Below are 18,340 nucleotides of genomic sequence, written 5' to 3'. Positions count from 1 at the left end.
CCACCCCCTAGCCCCAAATATAATCCACTCTACAACCCTCATTGCATACTCCTACGATAAAAATAATGCCCTAAAATATAATACTTTCTATGACTAAGGAAAAGAGAAAGTTATTTAAGGAATTACTCGGTTGCCAATCATATAACAAAACGATGGCACTGGCTTGGAAGTAATAGTTAAAATGGCAAGAATAAGTAACTGAAAAGACAATCTCAAGGAAATATCTCCTAATGTTTGCAATGAATGAGTTCGCTTCCTCCAGGTGTTTTAACTTTCCAGGCACATTGACAGCACATAAATCATTTGACAGCAGAGGGAGCTCTTCGGTTAAAATTTTTTCTTTTCATTTTCTTTTTCTTTTTTTTTAAGAGCGGCACTTTTGCCAGGGTCCAACCTTTACAAGGTCGTGAAAGCATTGTCTTCAAACAAGAGTTCGTTTGAGCTCTGAGTTTTTATTGAGTGGGTAAATTTTTAAATGTTACTTATTAAAATATTTGTCTATAATGCATGCTTTATCTTTTTTTTTTTTTTTAATATGGAACGCTTCACGAATTTGCGTGCCATCTTGCGCAGGGGCCATGCTAATCTTCTCTGTATCGTTCCAATTTTAGTATATGTGCTGCCGAAGCGAGCACGCTTTATCTTTTTTAAATAAACTTTATTCCACTAACAACTCTAAGTCGAGTTAAGTACAAGGCACCAATACATACTTCCAGCAGTCACCAGATATCGTGTCGTGTTCTTTACAGACAGAGATAAATAACACTTTTAAAACACAATGAAGGAATTAAAAGTGTCGTACTCGACTCTACCGCGCCTAATAACAACACATTTATTTATTCCACTCAATTGTAAAAAACAAACAAACAAAAAAACACCACGCAAAAAACCACTATGCTATAGTTACTGGATTACACGTATCAAAAAAAATAGAGTCTACCTAAAATATCTGCAGGCAATCGTAGAAATTAGTTCTATTCATATACTGACCAGATAAGTTACTATGTAACACCAAATAGTCACATAGGATAGCTGCCAACTTTCATTTGACAGAATTCTCCATTTCTACACTAAGCAATATTAAGTTGCTTCCAGACTTCGAACATGCAGTCTCCCTTCGCCATCACCACTCCCTTTTCTAGAATAAACTAAGTCACCGTGGGGACGAGCAGCTCAATTGTTAGGAAAGCTTCTCTTCTACATGAACTGCAATGGGGGAATTTTTCTTGTAGCCTGCAGTTTCAAAATCCACTGTTTTCAAAGCAACTCTTTGTCCTTTTGTACTAAAATTGTCCTTTTGTACTATCAGGTTGGAGCCGACCTATAGCTGACCCTCCAGAGCATTTTCAGAACTAGTAAACTGCCCAGGAGGAGATAGATTTGAACCGCAAAATCTTGGCTTGACAGCACAATTCCTTTGCACTAAGCCACCAGCGCTCCCTTAGTAACAACGGGAAAAGCCTTTTTTAAACGCCCCAAGTCTCAAGTCATTGGGCAGGGCTCTAATTGCGTGTCCAGGCCTCACATGGTTTAAAATCTACCTCTGTGAACCTTCTAGACAAAGTGTTTGCTCGCGTGTAGCCCTTCAACTTTTTTTTTTTTTTTTTATTCCAGAAAACTAAAAGCCACAGTCGAAAATGTACCGGCTGACTGCTTGCTAACTTGATCCTCCTGGGAGATAACTGGCGTCCCAGAGGACCGCCTCATGACTCAAGGCTGACCAAGTTCTCGAGTTCAAGCAACTGTGGAGGCAAGGACTGCCCGGCACTTGTCAGGATGCCGCGCGCCCGCAGGCCCAGCGGGCCCCGCCGCCCAGCCTGCTGCTCTAACCGCCCTCCGAGGGAGAGGGGCGGTGGAGCACGCGCGCGCTGGGCGAAGGCCCCGCCCGGTTGTGCAACCGGGCAATGCAAATAAGCGCGGTTACGAGGACCAATCGGAGGCGGTCTCTGCAGTGACGTATGCACCAAGCGCCCGTAGTATTTATAGATCGTATTTAAAGAGCCCTTGGGAGTCTCCCTAGGCTCGGCGGGGCGGCGGCGGTAGCTGTAGGGCTGTAGTTAGCTTGGCCGCCTGGGGTGGCAGGTCAACTGCCGCTGGTTCTGACCCTGTGGTTGGGCGTGGGGAGCACCCGTGCATGTTTCGTGGCCTCTTTCACCCACTTTCTAGTTCGTTTTCTAGAGAAGGAGCGGTAATGTTGCTGCTTTGAAAGTGCTTTGCTTTAAAAGAGAGGCAGGGGTTTGACAAAATAACTGGAGGGAGTGAAAGGTACGAACGGACGCCTTGCCGGCCCTATATTTGAGCCACAAGCTGACGCCGTTTCCTGATGTTGGCTGTGCGTTGAGGCGGCCTTCCTGGGGGGAGGGGAGAACAATACCGTCTGTAAAGCCAAAAGTCGTGGAATTTGGGGGCGGGGTTATTGGATCAGTTGGAGTGTATTCGTGGAAAATGAATTGAAAGATAAGTGGCAGTGATCATCTTGGCATGCAAGCGATTGATCTTCAGATTTCCCAGCTGAGGGACTGCACACTGCAGTGCGAAAGCAGGAAATTGGCATTACGTCAGAACAGAGGAGAAATCTAAATCGCAACAGTGCCTTCTGCAAGCTGGGTTTCTTTCCCAAACTTCTCTCTTGGAGAGGCTTCTCCCTAATGGAGCTCGGGAGGAGGCTTGTCCAGCACTGAGCCCTGACTTTCAGAGGCGGTTGCGGGCCCCAGGTTGCGAGCTCCACTGTCCAGGCGCGGATTTGAGGGATTTTACGAAAGGGGCGGAGGCTGGCTTTGTTCCAGGTACTCCAGGCCTGCCTGCCTTGAGCCTCACCTCCCCCAGTTGCCACACGATGCGGTTCCCCCGGGGAGCCACAACTTTTATTCTTTTTAAAGATATCTCTTCGCTTAAATGGATTCCTAAATTCCACGGATGGGTGGAGATCCTCACAAAGTGCTCAGCTGCTGTCCTGTGTTTACTTTGATCGCACGTCAGCCCCAGGAAAACAGGTGGTGAATGGGTAGAAATCTCCCCCTATATAGAACTGGGTGATTTCTCAACACCCTGTCAGGGATTTCATTTCCCCTTGTTTAGGGGCGTGATTACAAAAGGCTTGATCTCTGCCAGGGCCCCATCTTGTAAGAATTAGTCGTTAGAACTACAGGTGTGTATGAAGTCAGACCCCCCAAATCAAAGCCCACTGCCTTAGAATGGATCCAGAATCAAAGTCACCTTCTAGGACAGAGAGCTACTTTCAGATTTTCAAGACCATAAGTATTTACAGAAGCAGAACAGTTAGTGGATTTGAATAGGTTTTGGTTAGCTGAATGCTTTAACCACAATGCCACCACAGATCCCACAAACTCTTGGAAACTCACAGATTCAGGATCACCACAAAATAACCGATAACCAAGAAACCCAGGTGGTGCAGTAGTCAAACTCCAGGTGTAACGGAATAAGTTTGGTCTCCATAGCTGCTGCTTGTTGTTAAGTGCCATGAAGTTGTAGGCGACTCTGACACTCCAACTGGTTTTCAGAGCCTGTAAATTGCATGGGAGGAGTTTTATCCATCATTCTCCCGAGGAGCAGCTGATTTGAACAGCCTGCTTTTGAATTGACAGCACAACTCTTTACCCAATAGTTTATCCTAGGGTTGACCTTCACTCCATCCGCATACAAAGTCTCTCTCTCTCTCTCTTTCTCTCACACACACACACACACACACATAATATGATGCCAATTATTGATGATTGTTAACTGCTGTGTGCTAAACATGTTAATAGACCAATCCTTGAAGAAGAGCACCATGCTTAGGAAAAGTAAATGGTCAACAAAGGAAAGACCCTGAACAAGATGGATTGACACAATGCTGCAGCAATGGACTTAAGCACAACAAACATTATTAGGCTGGCACAGCAGGCAGGATATCTTTGTTGTGTATAGGGTAGCATTGCTATGATTGGGAGCTGAACTTGATAGCACCTCTGGTGGCCTAGTGGATAAGGAATTGCATTACCAATCCAAAGGAAGGCAATTCAAATCCACTAGCTGCTCCTAGTGGATAAGGAGTTGCATTACCAACCCAAAGACAGGTAGTTCAAATCCACCAACTGCTCCTTGGGAGAAAAATGAGCAACCTCCTTCCATGCAGTTTGCAGTTTCTGAAATCCACTCGAATATCAGCTATGAGTCAGTTCTGAATTGATGGCACATAACAATTACATGTGCTGAACACCGGTGGCTCTGTGGTTAATTGCTCCACTGAAGTGAGTGGTTTAAGCCTACCAGCTCTTCAGGAGGAAGAAAAGAGTAGGCTCCAGTTGGCAACCAAGATTTCCACCTTGGAAACACTGTAAGGACTTTCTGTCTTGTATTGTCTGGTCACTATGACTCATTTCATGGAAGCATTGTTGTGTTTTTTTTTTTTTATGTACTAGGCAGCAGACTGAGTACTCTTCAGATATTTGTCTCATTTAACTCTCACAATAGTGGAGTGAGAATCATCTCTATTTATGTGATAGAGATTCAGGAAAATTAACGTGAACATGTGCAGCCATCTAGGAGGATATGAATTCAGCCAATCTGACGCCCAAGCCTAGACTCCAAAAGAGCTCTAGTGGCATAGCGCATATTGAAAGATTGGTAATTCGAACCTACCAGTTGCTCTGCAGGTGAAGGATGGGCAGTGTCCTTTAGAGACTCACAGCCTCAGAAACCTGTTGAAAGGCTGCTGTGAGTTAAAAACAACTTAATGGTAGTGGCTTTCGTTTTGGGGCTTTTTAATTCCAGAACATACACTCTAAACATCAATTATCTCTACAGAAGATGGCATTTGACTTTGGCCAGGGGATTAGACTCACATCATTTTACAACAGAAAGTTGGTGGCTTCTTCAGCTACAAAGCTCTTCGTGTAGAATATGGAACATTAACTGTAGATTCACTCATTCCTGCCATCTTTTCAACTTCAGTCATAGTCCTAGTAGAGCATGGTGGTATCAGGTGGTATGTTGTAAGATGTTGTTGTTGTTATATGCCGTCGAGTCGCTTGCAACTCATAGCGACCCTATGTACAACAGCCCTAAACTCTGCTCTGTCCTGTGCCAATCGCACTGTCTCTGACACTCCCATCCCGATTACCCCAGTCACTGAATTAATCCACTTCATAGAGGGCCTTCCTCTCCTGCGCTGTCCCTCCACACTACCAAGCATGATGTCCCTCTCCAAGGACTGTCACCTCCTAACATGCCCAAAATGTGTGAAGCAAAATTTCACCATACTTGCCTCAAAAAAGCATCCTAGTTACAGTTTCTCTCAGACATATTTGTTCTTTTTGACAGTCCATAGGATATTCAGTACTCACTCTTCTCGATCTCCACAACTCAAAGGCATTGATGATAGATAGATAGATAGGTAGATAGAATGATAGATCTCCTAAATAACTGATATTTATCATGCATGTTAGGGATTAGATGACCAGAATAAACTGGTAACCTAATTCAAATGCAGATGAGTCACATTTTTACTTTTCTCTGGCTGCTTTATGCTCTGGTAATTAGCACTTAGAAGAGAAAGAGAAAAAGAAGAAAAAAAGACAAAAGCTACATATAGTTTTTGAAAATTGTTTGTCACTATTGTCTCTGATGGCAGAGTCCCCAGGAAGCTGCATTGCTAATCTAAAGCCCACGCGCCTTTGTCAGTACAAATCCATCAACCCCTTTGCCGGAAAGATGAGCAATCTCCTCCCTTGCTATCTATAACCTCAGAAACTAGCTGGAGGGTCAGATATGAGTTAGCTCACCCTTGGTGGCAATGAAAGTGTCAGGAAAGGGAAATGCAAAGCAAGAAAGATTTAGGAGAAAAAGCTTGTATCTGTTTGTACAACCACAGTTGATTATTACAGAAAAGAGTGATTTAGAAGAGAATACAATAAATCAAAGCTCAAAATGGTCAGATGGTCTTTGACAAGCTCTAGAGTCTTTTTGAGACCCAATTTCCGCATCTGGAAGATATCTGGTAACTAATTCCCTGTCACCAGTTATCTGTCACCTTCTGCATTATCCTCTGCTACATCTCCTTCCTTCTCTAGTCCTTCAAATGTTCATATTTCTTGAAGTGTCTCACTAGGCCTCCTTACTTTCCACACAACACACTCTCCTTGAGTTTCGTTCACCTCATGACATCTGTGAACATTCACTGCTGTGTTCTTGCCTAGGTATCTTTCCTATGCCCCAGAACTATGCATCTAACTGTATTTGCAGCTTCCCACTTGGATATCTCAAACTCAGATGCTTTAATCTGGACTGCTCATTATCTATCCTCTAACCTTCTCTAATCAAATGTTTGCCCTGCTTCTGCCCACTCAGTTCAAATCAAAGTATGACCTCATTTCTTATTTCCTTGATCCAACACACCAAATTAACAACTCCTACAGTTGTTAACAGCTCTAGTTGTGCATTCTGTCTGTTGTGTGCTTTTAAGTAGATTCCAAAAGATAGTAATCCTATATTACAGAGTAGAACTTACTTATATGGTTTCCTAGGGTGTGATTTGTATGGGAACAAATTGGTCTTTCTCCTACAGAGCCACTTGTGACCTTTCAGTTAGCAACCAAGCACATAACAATATCACCACCAAGACTCCTTTTGTGTTCTACCAGTCCCTAAAACCTCTCTATTGTGCTCTACACCTGTTCCATCACTCCTCTTCATTGTCTTCCAAATGAATTAAGTCCTGCATAGTTAAGTCCCCTCAAAACCTTTGATCTTAAATTGTTTCACTTCCTCTAATGACACCAGTTTCTTGGGTTGATTCCCTGGACTGCTCCTAGAGTGTTGTGATTCTATTTCATCTCATTCCCATGCTCCATCTTGTAACAACTCTTGCTGTTTTTTCATTTCTCATTGTATATGTCATTTCTTCCAGAAAGTTGTTCTTGATCTCCCCCCAGTGCCACTGTAATTGTCCCTCTAGCTTGTTCAAAGAATTGCGCTTCACCATTACAGCACTTGTATACTACACACTTATTCCACTCTAACACTTCTGTACCTGTGTGCTTTATTTAGAGGGAACGAGCTAAATCAGAATTGTTTGGGGTGTTTGTCAACTTCCACTTAAGTTCCCCATTACAACTACAATAAGCCCCTGGTCCTGATATATGGTTCTGTGTCCACCAAGTGGGTTGGGGAGGGAAAATGGGCAGTACTGCCACACTAGATTGATTTCCGTGAGGAAGGGTATCATATTTACTCTGTCCTCCCTTATTTTTCCATGTCTTTGCTCAGTGTGAAGTACATTGTAAGAGATACCCTGGAACCAATTGTACAACTGACTGGGCACGTGAAAGCTGAATAAGATAGATGTACCGAGTTCCCAGGGCCTAATAGAGATTGTCATTCCCTATCCTTGGTAAAGTAATGCTTAAGAGTTATCACTTGTGTAAATAAACTAGTGTAAAATTAAAATAAATAAATAAATAAATAGTCATGAAATCCACCCCCCCCATAAAAAGGAGTTATCACTTAGTTCTTTGTGCCTAGCCTTCTTGTCACTTTTCACTTCTAAATTAATAAAAGTGCTGTTTGAACTGTGGTGCTGGAGAAGAGTACTGAATATACTATGAACTGCTAGTAGAACAGGTTTGTCCTGGAGAGAGTGAAACCGGGCTGCTCCTTAGAGGCAAGGATTCTGAAGCTTCATCTGTCATACTTTGGACATGTTACAAAGAGGCACCAGTTTTTTGAGAAAGACCTCATGCTTGGAAGGGTCGAGGGACAGCACAGAACGGGAAGGCCCTGGATGAGATGGATTGATTCAGTGACTGGGATAATGAGGGTAGGATCGTCAGAGACAGTGAGGTTGGCTCAGGCTAGAGCTGGGTTCAGAGCTGTTGTACACAGGGTCATAAGCGACTCAACGACACATAACAACAGTTGTTGTTAAGGAGTTCTCATGACCTAGTAGTAAGAAGCTGTGCTGCCAACCCAAAGGTACAATGTGTGAATCCACCAGCAGCTTTGCAGGTGAAAGATAATCAATCTCCTTCCATGTGATTTATTTCCTTTGAAAACCCACTGCAAGGTCAAGCATAGCTCAGTTCCAACTCAATAATGCATAATAACAACACAGTTGCTATTCGGTGACATCAAGTTAACTACTACTTTTAGTAATCCTATGAACAAAGGATCTGAACCTTGCCTTATCCTGTGCCATCCTCACAATACATCCCATGCTGAAGTCACTGTCTCAATCCATCTCATTGTGGGCACTATCTCTCTTACTGACCTTCTACCTTTCCCACCAGGATGTCTTTCTCAAACACTGCTTTTCTGATCATTTTCTCAGCATGAAGATTGAGTAGGTATGGAGAAAAGATACAATCTTGATCATCTTTCCTGATTTTTAAACCATTTTTTTAAAAACCCTTTTTCCGTTTAGACAATACCTTCTTGGTCTCTGTATATGTTTCACATGAGCACAATTAAGTATTCTGAGATTCACAATTTTCTCAACATTATCCATAATTTGTTAGGCTACACAAAGTCAAATTTTTTTACACAGTCAGTTAACACAAATAAACATTGTAGATAGGTTATTATTAATACCAAGTGTAAGCATATTGGGTGTTATATTATGGACTGAAAGTCAGCATACATGCATTGACTATCACAAGGTTAGCTAATTAGGCACAGAACAAATTAAAGGGGAAAAGGCGTCAAATTTACTGACCCTGGCAGTCTCTGCTCCAAGGGCTTTATAGTTATTATTTAATAACATCAAGATTGAGTCCTCAGGAGACTCCTAATCAAAAAGGAGAGACAAACACATGATAAAATATTCATAAAGTGACTATAATAAATGACAAAATTGTCAAAAGGGAGCATAGCTGAGGAAGCAATTTATCAGCTAATTCTTAGAGGTGAGGGAGAAACGTGAGGAATACACACATAAAAATAATGATATTTGAACCTTGACAAAAATAAAATTGTATAGGACCCCAAATGAAGGGAAAGGGCACATAAAGTAGGCTGAACTGAAGTTGCAGGAACATAGAGATATTATAGTGCTGGTTAATCCAGGAAAAAACAGAGGGAGTGTGGATGTGGTGAGGAGGTCAATGGCAGTAGGTGCAGATAAGGGTGAAAGGTTAAGCTGGGACTGGTTCTAGAGGACCGCATAAGCCATGTGGAGAAATACAGGTTATATTCTATAAGTAGTAATGAGTCAGCTTCCCAGAAATTTTTTTTTCCCGTCAGGGACGTGACATAGTTAGATGTGTCATTTTTAGAAAGATAACTGTGTGGAGGCCAGACTGGAGACAAACACACAAGTTGGAAGGTAATTGCAGTCATTGGACAAGAGATTATGAGAGCCTACAGCAGCGGTTTTCAAATGGTAGGTCACACCCATTAGAGGATCTTAAAATTGTTTTACTGGTCACAACCTGCAGTTAGAAAAAGTAGACTTTAATGGAAAAGAAAATAATAAAGAAACTATCTTATGTAATCAGGATAAATGTCTCACGAAACTTTTGTTTGGTCTACTTATGTATAATGCATAAACTTTCTGAAGAGTTTCAAGTTTAATAAATTCATGTTTGTACAGTATTGAAATCATTTTTAAATGAAAAAAGAGTGTATTTGCTCAAAATGTGGCATATTTAATTACAGGAGGCTAAGACATAATTTTGGAATGCAAAGAATGGCCAGCTTGAAGCCATCAAGAGTAGGTCTTTGTTCACTGGAAAATAAAATAAATGAAAAAATAAGTATATGTAATTGTTGATTTTAAATCTTAAGTTCATCCTGGCTGCATTTTGCAAAGTATATCTTGTACAGATATGACTTGATTAAAAATATAAGGTGCAGAATGCATATTATGGATCACAATGGAAAATGCATTGCATGTGTCATAGTCAAAACATACTGACCTAGAAGATTGAATGTGGTGTCTTTGGAATGAAAGAAAAGAATCAAGGTATAAGAAGAATTCTGAAGTATATTATTCAAGGCTTGTTGAGCAACTGAATGTGAGGATAAAGAAGAAAAAAATTAAGGATGAGTTATTGCTTCTTGCGCTGCAATCTGAAGGGCACGCAGTTCAAGTCCACCAGCTGCTCTTCAGGAGAAAGATGGGCAATCTCCTCTCATGTGATTAATTGCCTCTGAAAACCCACTGGATGGTCAACTGTGGGTTGGTTCTCACTCGATGGTACACAATAACAACAACAGGGCACATCAGGATAGAAAGAGATGAATGAAGAAGTCATGGCCAGGTCTCTTGAGTCACTTCACATAGGTGAAAGGGAAACAAGCTGAGGGTATGCTAATCTCAAGATGGATGTCCAAAAAGACTGTGAATATTGCACTAGAGCACCAAGAAATAAAGCATAGGGAAAAAATCAAGAAGTTAAGGAACTGAATTGAACATTTCAAATGGTAGCACAGGAAAACAAAGCAAATGTAATATAATGAAATGTGTAAAAGAGCTGGAGTGCAAACTTGCTCGGCATTTGTTAAGCTGAAGGAACTAAAGAACAAATTCAAGCTTCAAGTTGCAAGCCTAATGGGCAGAATATTGAGTTACCCAGGAAGCATCATTAAAAGAATATGGAAGGAGTACACAGAGTCACTGCACCAAAAAGAATTGGCTGACACAAAATAATTTCATGAAATAACATATTGTCAAAAGGTAATGGTGATGAATGAGGGGAAAAGTTCAAGCTGCTCTGAAGGAATTGGCAAAAAAACAAGGTCCCAGGAATTGTTGACATATCAATTGACATAATTCAGCAAACAGATGCTTCCCTGGATGTGCACACCAGGTTGTGCCAAGAAAACTTGCCATCTGACTAGAAGAGACCCATATTCATGCCTATCCCCAAAAAATATGGTCTGTCAGGGTGTAGGAATTATTGAACAATATCACTAATATCACACACAAGCAAAATTCTGCCAAAGATTAGCCAACACTAACTGGAGCAGTACATTGACAGAGAAATACAAGCTGAGTTTAAAAGAGGCTGTGAACTAAAGACATTATCACCAATGTCAGATGGATCTTGAATGAAAGCAAAGAGTACCAGAAGAATGTCTGTCTGTGTTTCATTGACTATGCAAAGGCATTTGACTGTGTGGATCACAACAAATTGTCTCTAACCTTGAAGAGAATGGGAATCTCAGTTGTGCTTATGTGAAATCTATACTTGGACCAGGAAGAAGTCATCAGAACAAAGCAAGGAAACATTACATGGTTCAAAGTTTGGAAGAGAGAACATGCATTCTGTCTCCATACCTTTTTAATATGTATGCAAAAAAGATCATCCAGGAGGCTGGACTTTATGAGGAGGAGTGTGGTATCAGGATTGGGGGAGGAAGACTCATAAACAACTTGTGTTATGCAGATGATACAACCTTGCTTGTCAAAGCTGATGAGTACCTGACATGTTTGCTGCAGAATGCTAAGAGCTGTAGTCTTCAGTATGGGGTGAAGTTTAACGTCAAGAAGACAAAGACTTTCACCACTTGGCCAATTGGCAGCATCATGATGGTTGGAGAAGGAAATCAAAAGACAAATTGCATTGGGAAAATTTTCTGTCAGGGGCCTCTCCAAAGTACTAAAGAGCAATGATGTCAGTCTAGAGACAAAGGTGCACCTGATCCAAGCCATGGTCTTTACAATTACTTGCAATGCATCAGAGAGCTGGACAATGACTGAGGATGACAGAAGAAGAATTGATGTTTTTAAGTTTGTGTTGCTAGAGAAGAATATTGAACATCCTATGGACCAGGAGAACAATGGGATTAGGAATGTTGGAGTCAGTGAGATTGGCTCAGGAGAGGCAGGGTTCAAAGCTATTCTACTTAGGATCACTATGAGCCACAGGCAATGGCATGTAACACTCATAGTCAGACAATTATGCACAGGATACTATATAAGTGCAGTGCAGAAGTAGCCCCAGTTTGGATTTTCACAGGGATTTCAAGAGTAGACATCCTTGAGCTGATGTTTGAAAGAGAATTGAGCTTAGACAGAAGTCAATAGATAAGTGGGAAGGAAAAAGTATAACAAAAGTCAGAGGATTATAAATTATAACAACAGGATGCCAAGTGTGAGAGCAGTTGCGTATCTCTAACGTGTGAGTGAATGTATAAGTGAATGTGATAAATAGTGCAGTGTCGCTAGAACATTCAGAAGCCAGTCAGGAAGCTGGCAGAGTAAAGAAACAGGTATTGGCAAGCTTTGTACAATATACTAAGGAGCTTAGTTCTTATATAAAGCAAAGAGACACTGAAAGGGGTGGGGGAGTGAATTAATAGGTTAGTAACAAGGTCATAATGAGTTTACAGTGGGTTTTTTGGTGTGGTTTAAAAAAAATCAGTGCCTATTTATTATTTCATAGTTCTATAGGTCAGAAGGAACCCTGGTGGCACAGTGGATTAAGCATTAACATGCTAAACAAAAAGTCAGCTATTCAAATCCACTAGCCTCTTTGTGGGAGGAAGATGAAGCAAAGTTGACAAGGCTTGCAAGCTAATTGGATGTAAAGAGCTGTACTAGTCCCTGGTCTGAAAAAAAATTATAACTCATTTCATTAGTATGACTCATCAATAATACGCAGTATACAGATGATGCAACTTTGTATGCCGAAACTGAGGAAGACCTGAAGCATTTGCTGCCATAGGTCAAGGACTATAGTCTGCAATATGGATTAAAGTTCAACATAAAGAAGACAAAGATTCTCACTATTGGGCCAATTGTTGGTACCATGCTAGATATAGAAGAGATTGAGATGGTTAATAGCTTCAACTTGCTTGTCTCCACAATCAACACTCTTGGAACCAGCAGTCAGGAAACTAAAAGGCTAATTGTACTAGGAAAATCTGTTGTCAGGTACCTCTCCAAAGTGATAAAGAGCAATGTTGTCAGTCTAGAGACTAAGGTGAACCTGATTCAGACCACAGTCTTCACAATTACTTGCTGTGCATCAGAGAGCTGGACAATGACTAACGATGATAGAAGAATTGATGCCTTTGAGTCGTGGTGCTGGAGAAGAGTACTGAACATCTCATGGATTTCCAAGAGAACAAATCGGACTGTCTTACCAAAGGTGAAATCAAGCTGTTCCTTAAAGATAAAGGTTTTGGGCATGTGGCCAGGAGGCACAAGTCCTTAGAGAAAGACAATTATGCTTGGGTGGTTGGAGGGACAATGCAGAATAGGAAGACCCTGGATGAAATAAATTGACACGGTAATTAGGGTAATGATGGTAGGTGTGTCAGATATAGTGAGAATGGCTCAGGATAGGGCAGGCTTCAGAGCTATTGTACATAAGGTCCTTATGATTCACAGGAGACTCAATTGAGCATAACAACAGCCACCTATACCTTCCTTCAGATCCTGTTCATGATGTTCATGTCTGTTCTTTACAGCAAAGACAGAAAAATGTATTGAATCCTTACTATGTACCAAGCACTGTGCAGTTTGTGTAGAGTTTAAAAATAACCCATTACATGCACTATCACATTTAATCTACAATAACTTCTTCAGGTAGAGACTATTGTTATACTCTTTTCCCACAATTGAAAATAGTAAGTTTTGTGGAAGTTCAGCATCCTTCCTTCCTTCCTACTTAGCCTTCTTGCCTTGAAGTGCTAGGTGACACTCAGACACTGCACTGTCTAAAGTAAAAGCCAGGCACTTCACCTCTGTACTAAAAGGCCTCTCACAAATTCCAAAACATCTGCATCAAAAGAAACAAAACTGTTACAGTATAATTGTCTACACATATTCAGTTGTGTGGCCAGGTAGGAAGTTGTGCTATTAACCCCAAGGGAGGCAGTTTGAATCTACCAGCTGCTCCATGGTGGGGGGGGGGAATGGAAACTCTCCTTCCCTGGGATATACAGACTCTGAAAACCCATTGGAAGCTCAGCTGTGAGTCTGTTCCAGCTCAACAGCAATGAGTATGGACCAGTGGACTTTTTACTGAGATTCCTCACATCTTGTTCACTAGAGATTTTTAACAATCTTTGTATTCTTTTGTTTACCAATTGTTTAGGAAAGCAGTATATTAGAACTTTTTCCAAGACAAGTGGCAGAAATCTAAGTTAACAAATGAAAAAGGAAGATTGTTGACTTAGCTAACTGAAAAAACTCCAAGAGCTCATTTGTTATTTGCTGTTGTTTAATATCCCATGAGGATTTTATTTTCACTCTCCGTCCCTTGGTGTTGCTCTGCTCTGCACTGACCTCATCCTCTTGCAGGGTATCTCCCGCTGGCAGCAAAGTTGGCTTTTCACCACGTCAGATTGGCATGGCCTTTCTCACTGGTAGTATCAGGAGAAGAAATAGCCTCTATTTCCTAAAATTTCTGTCGTGATTGAACTGTTATGACTTTCTCTCCTACCAAAAGAAAACATGGCAGTCCTGACTGGGCTATGATTTTCAGGGCTTTGCCAGACATACAGTGATATAATAATCCCCTCATAGTTTGACTTTATGTGATCAGTCAATCTGTTGTAAGAGAATTGGGGGGGATATTGATACCTCTTCTCATTTCAAAGACCTGATCTCTAGGGTATAGCCAGTAACACCTCTTATCTTACAAATAATAACAGGAGAGAGATAGCAGAGAGAAAGAGCAGATTACCTCTAAGAAAAGAGGAGCCAAGGATAGAACTCTGAAACCTCCTAGACCCAAGACAAGATTGATGCCAAGTCACTTGGGCACCATGTGAATGGCATATCCACAGAACTTGGCAGACAAGAAGGTCCTCAGAGACAGGGACCTTCCTCCAGAGCCTACACAGAAAACTTCCCATCAGAACTATCACCCTAAATTCAGACTTTTAGCTTCCTAAACTGTGAGAGAATAAATTTCTGTTTATTAATTCCATTCTAGTTGTGGTATTTCTATTACAACAGTATTAAATTACCAAGACAATCTCTCAAGTCCAGCTTGGGGACATAGCCACTAGTGGGCCAAATATTGGTTTACCTGATGGCCAGGCCTATAGATGTTAAGCAAGTTTTCTGATGGGCTGATCCATAAGGATGCCATGGAGTTGAGGTTGGAAGAAGTTGCTCAAAGGAAAGACATTGTTAGGTTTCATCGAATCAATTCTAACTCATAACAAGGTTATGTAAAACAGATTGATACCTTACTCCCTCTTTTTCTATCCTCACAATTTCTGCTGTGCTTAAACCCATCTCCCTGAGGATCTTCCTTTCATTCACTGGCTCTCCACCTTTCCAAGCATGATATCCTCTTCTCAGGACTAGTCCTTCCCGATGGTATGCCCAAATTATGTGAGATAAAATGTCATCCATCTGGTCTCTGATGAGCACTTTGGCTGAACTTCTTCCAAGATATATGTCTTTGGGCTTTTGGCAGTCCATGACATATCCAATACTCTTCACGAACACCACAATTCAAAGGCATCAATTTCTCTTTGGTATTCCTTGTTCATTGCCCAAATTTTACAATCATATATGCAATTTAAAATACCATGACTTGGTTCAAATGTGCCTTAATGTTTAAAATTACCTCCTCACTCCTTAACACTTTAAAGAAATCCTTGCTAGCCAATTTGCCAATTATAATAAATCTATTTTTATTTTTTGACTGCTGTTTCTGGTGTCAACTGGTGTTGATTATGAATCCAAATAGAATTAAATCTTTAACAACTTCAATCTTTTCTCCAGCTTTCATGCTCCATATTGCGTATTGGCCTAGTGGTGAAGATTTTTGTTTTCTTTATGTTGAGGTATAATCCATACTGAAGGCTATAGTCTTTGATCTTTGTCAGTAACTACTTCAAGCCCTCCTCACTTTCAGCAAGCAAGATTGTGTCATCTACATAACACAAGTTGTTGATAAGTTTTCTTCCAAGCAAAAATTTACAGGCTTCCATTTAATGGAACATATGAAACCCTACAGTGTCCGCTTACACAAAGAGAATCCTGGAAGTAATTTAAGATTGTAAGATAACTGTACGTTCTGCTATTCATTTGAACTAAAAAGGCATTCCTCAAACTCATTTTTAATAGCTATTTTACTTGGAGTAGTTTAAAGGACAGAGTCTTATTATCATCAGACAACAGAAAATTCAAGACACAAAACCACTACCTCAAACCAGTCCCAACTCATGGGGACCTTCCATTGGGTCATGAAAGCTATAAGCATTAAGGAGAAGAGATTCTTCTGGCATTAATTCTACTCGTAATTCCCAAAATAATCTAGAGTCTCTCTAGCAACAACACTTTTTGGTGACCAAATGGCAAGAAGCTGCACTGAAATCCTGAAGGCACGTAGTTCGAGGCCACCAGTCATTCTGTGGGAGAAGGATGGCCAATCTCCTCCTGTGGAACTAACTGCCTCTGAAAACCTGCTGGAGGGTCACCTTTGGATCAGTTCTGACTCTACAGTACACAACAACAACTACAAATCTCCCTAGACTTTCCCCTGAAGCACAAATCTTCAAAAAGCCAGAGTTGGTCTTAGTGTATGTGGTTTTCAGGGTGTTTCAGAGTTTAATGCATTATTCTCAGGGTCCTTCATGGTTTGGTTTGGTTTTTATCTCTTTAACTGAAGGTACTTATTTTATTATCAAAACAATTAAAGACATTTTCAAATGTAGTAACTGGCATTGATAATAACATTCTGCATTTTTTTTCATTTAATATGTTTTATTATAGAAGCCATTCTAATGACCAAGATTATCCTTTAAAACACTAAGACATGTAACTGGATCCAAGAGTCAATATTTTTCCCCTTGTTGGCACTGAATCTAGCTAAAGAGAGTAAGTGTTATTACTGAAGTGTAGAATCTGCCAGCACATGGTAAGTATGTCCTAAACAATTATTCATAAACTTGCCATAACTTGCTAATTGAGCTAGTTGCATGCTTATGTAAATGATTTAGTGTATGTCTGAAAATGCCTTCAACTGGTACAGCATACAGGTTTCCATACTAATGGTTTTCCACACTATAATAGTTTGTATATGTCCTTCTGTAGCTAAATATCTATTTGAACATTAATCCAGCAATCCATATATACCATAGGCATTCTATTCATACAGCAGAGTATCATTTTCCCTGTTTTCATATTGTAGAGATTCTCTCAGCCAATCTGGCTGGCTATTTTGGAATGAAAAAAATAGAACCAGATCTCATTCAGTGATTGTTATTGTAAACTCTATGTTCCTATTTATTTGATTCTGTCTGAGGGGTTAGGACTACTAGATATAATTTTTTTCTTTTAATTTTATAGGCAAATATACTTATTTACATATTAAGACCTTTTAGCCATCTTATGGCTAAATAAAGCCAGTTCCCTTACCATGTTTATGCCCTGTTTTCTAGCTTTTTTAGTTATTCTTTGTGCTATGGTCTGTACCTTTCTAGTTACTCCATATTCTTGTATAAATACAAAGCCACAGAATATGAGCTTCTAATATGGGCCTGACCAACCCTATATATATATATGTATATGTGTATATATGTATGTATATGTGTATATATGTACATGTGTATATATATGTATATATGTGTATATGTGTATATATGTATATGTATATTTGTGTGTATGTATATATGTGTATATATACATATACATACATATATATATATAAAATTACTTCATGATTTTTGGGGTGTCATATTTCAGGTAATATACACCAGGATCATGCCAACTCTTTTAAAATAGAAGTTCCAAATTGTGGGCACATTCACAATGACATAACTTAGAGCATGTAAGTGGCATTGTAAGACCTCCTTTTAACTATTTTAAGTTAAAGCTTCTTGAAAGTAATTTTAGCTATAAATACCATTCAAGGAAAATATACTTCAAAAATAGATTCTCATAATCGTTTTACATTTCAAGGGAATTTTATTCTTCTAAAAGTTTAAAATCTTTAGTAGCAAGTTATCTCTTACCATTTAATCATTTGTTTATATGTCTTCAATGTATAAGATTCCACATATTTTTCTGTATGTAATTTTATATCCATAAGTAAAACTATTCACAGAAAACTATCCTTTTAATCTACTATTCTTTCCTCATTTGTTGTTTGAACTCCCCGTTTTGGTCACAAGAGTACAAATTCTTTTCCTTACATTCCTGATAACTAAATGAAATCAGTATATTTTCATATTATTAGCATATTTTAGAAATATCTCTATTAAAAATACTTTCATATAATTCAGTCACTTCTTTCTTCACAGTTCCATGAAGTTACATCTAATACAGAACCTTTAACTATTGTTATCAAAAGGAAACTATTATAAATTTATAAATTGGCCTAGTGGCAAGAAGCTGTGCTGCAATCCCGAAGGCACACAATTTTAGTACACC

The sequence above is a fragment of the Elephantulus edwardii genome, unplaced genomic scaffold, assembly GCF_000299155.1.
Source record: "Elephantulus edwardii isolate Elephantulus edwardi_28Jun2011 unplaced genomic scaffold, EleEdw1.0 scaffold00206, whole genome shotgun sequence".
In the NCBI taxonomy this organism is placed as follows: Eukaryota; Metazoa; Chordata; class Mammalia; order Macroscelidea; family Macroscelididae; genus Elephantulus; species Elephantulus edwardii.
This window is presented reverse-complemented; position numbering follows the sequence as displayed.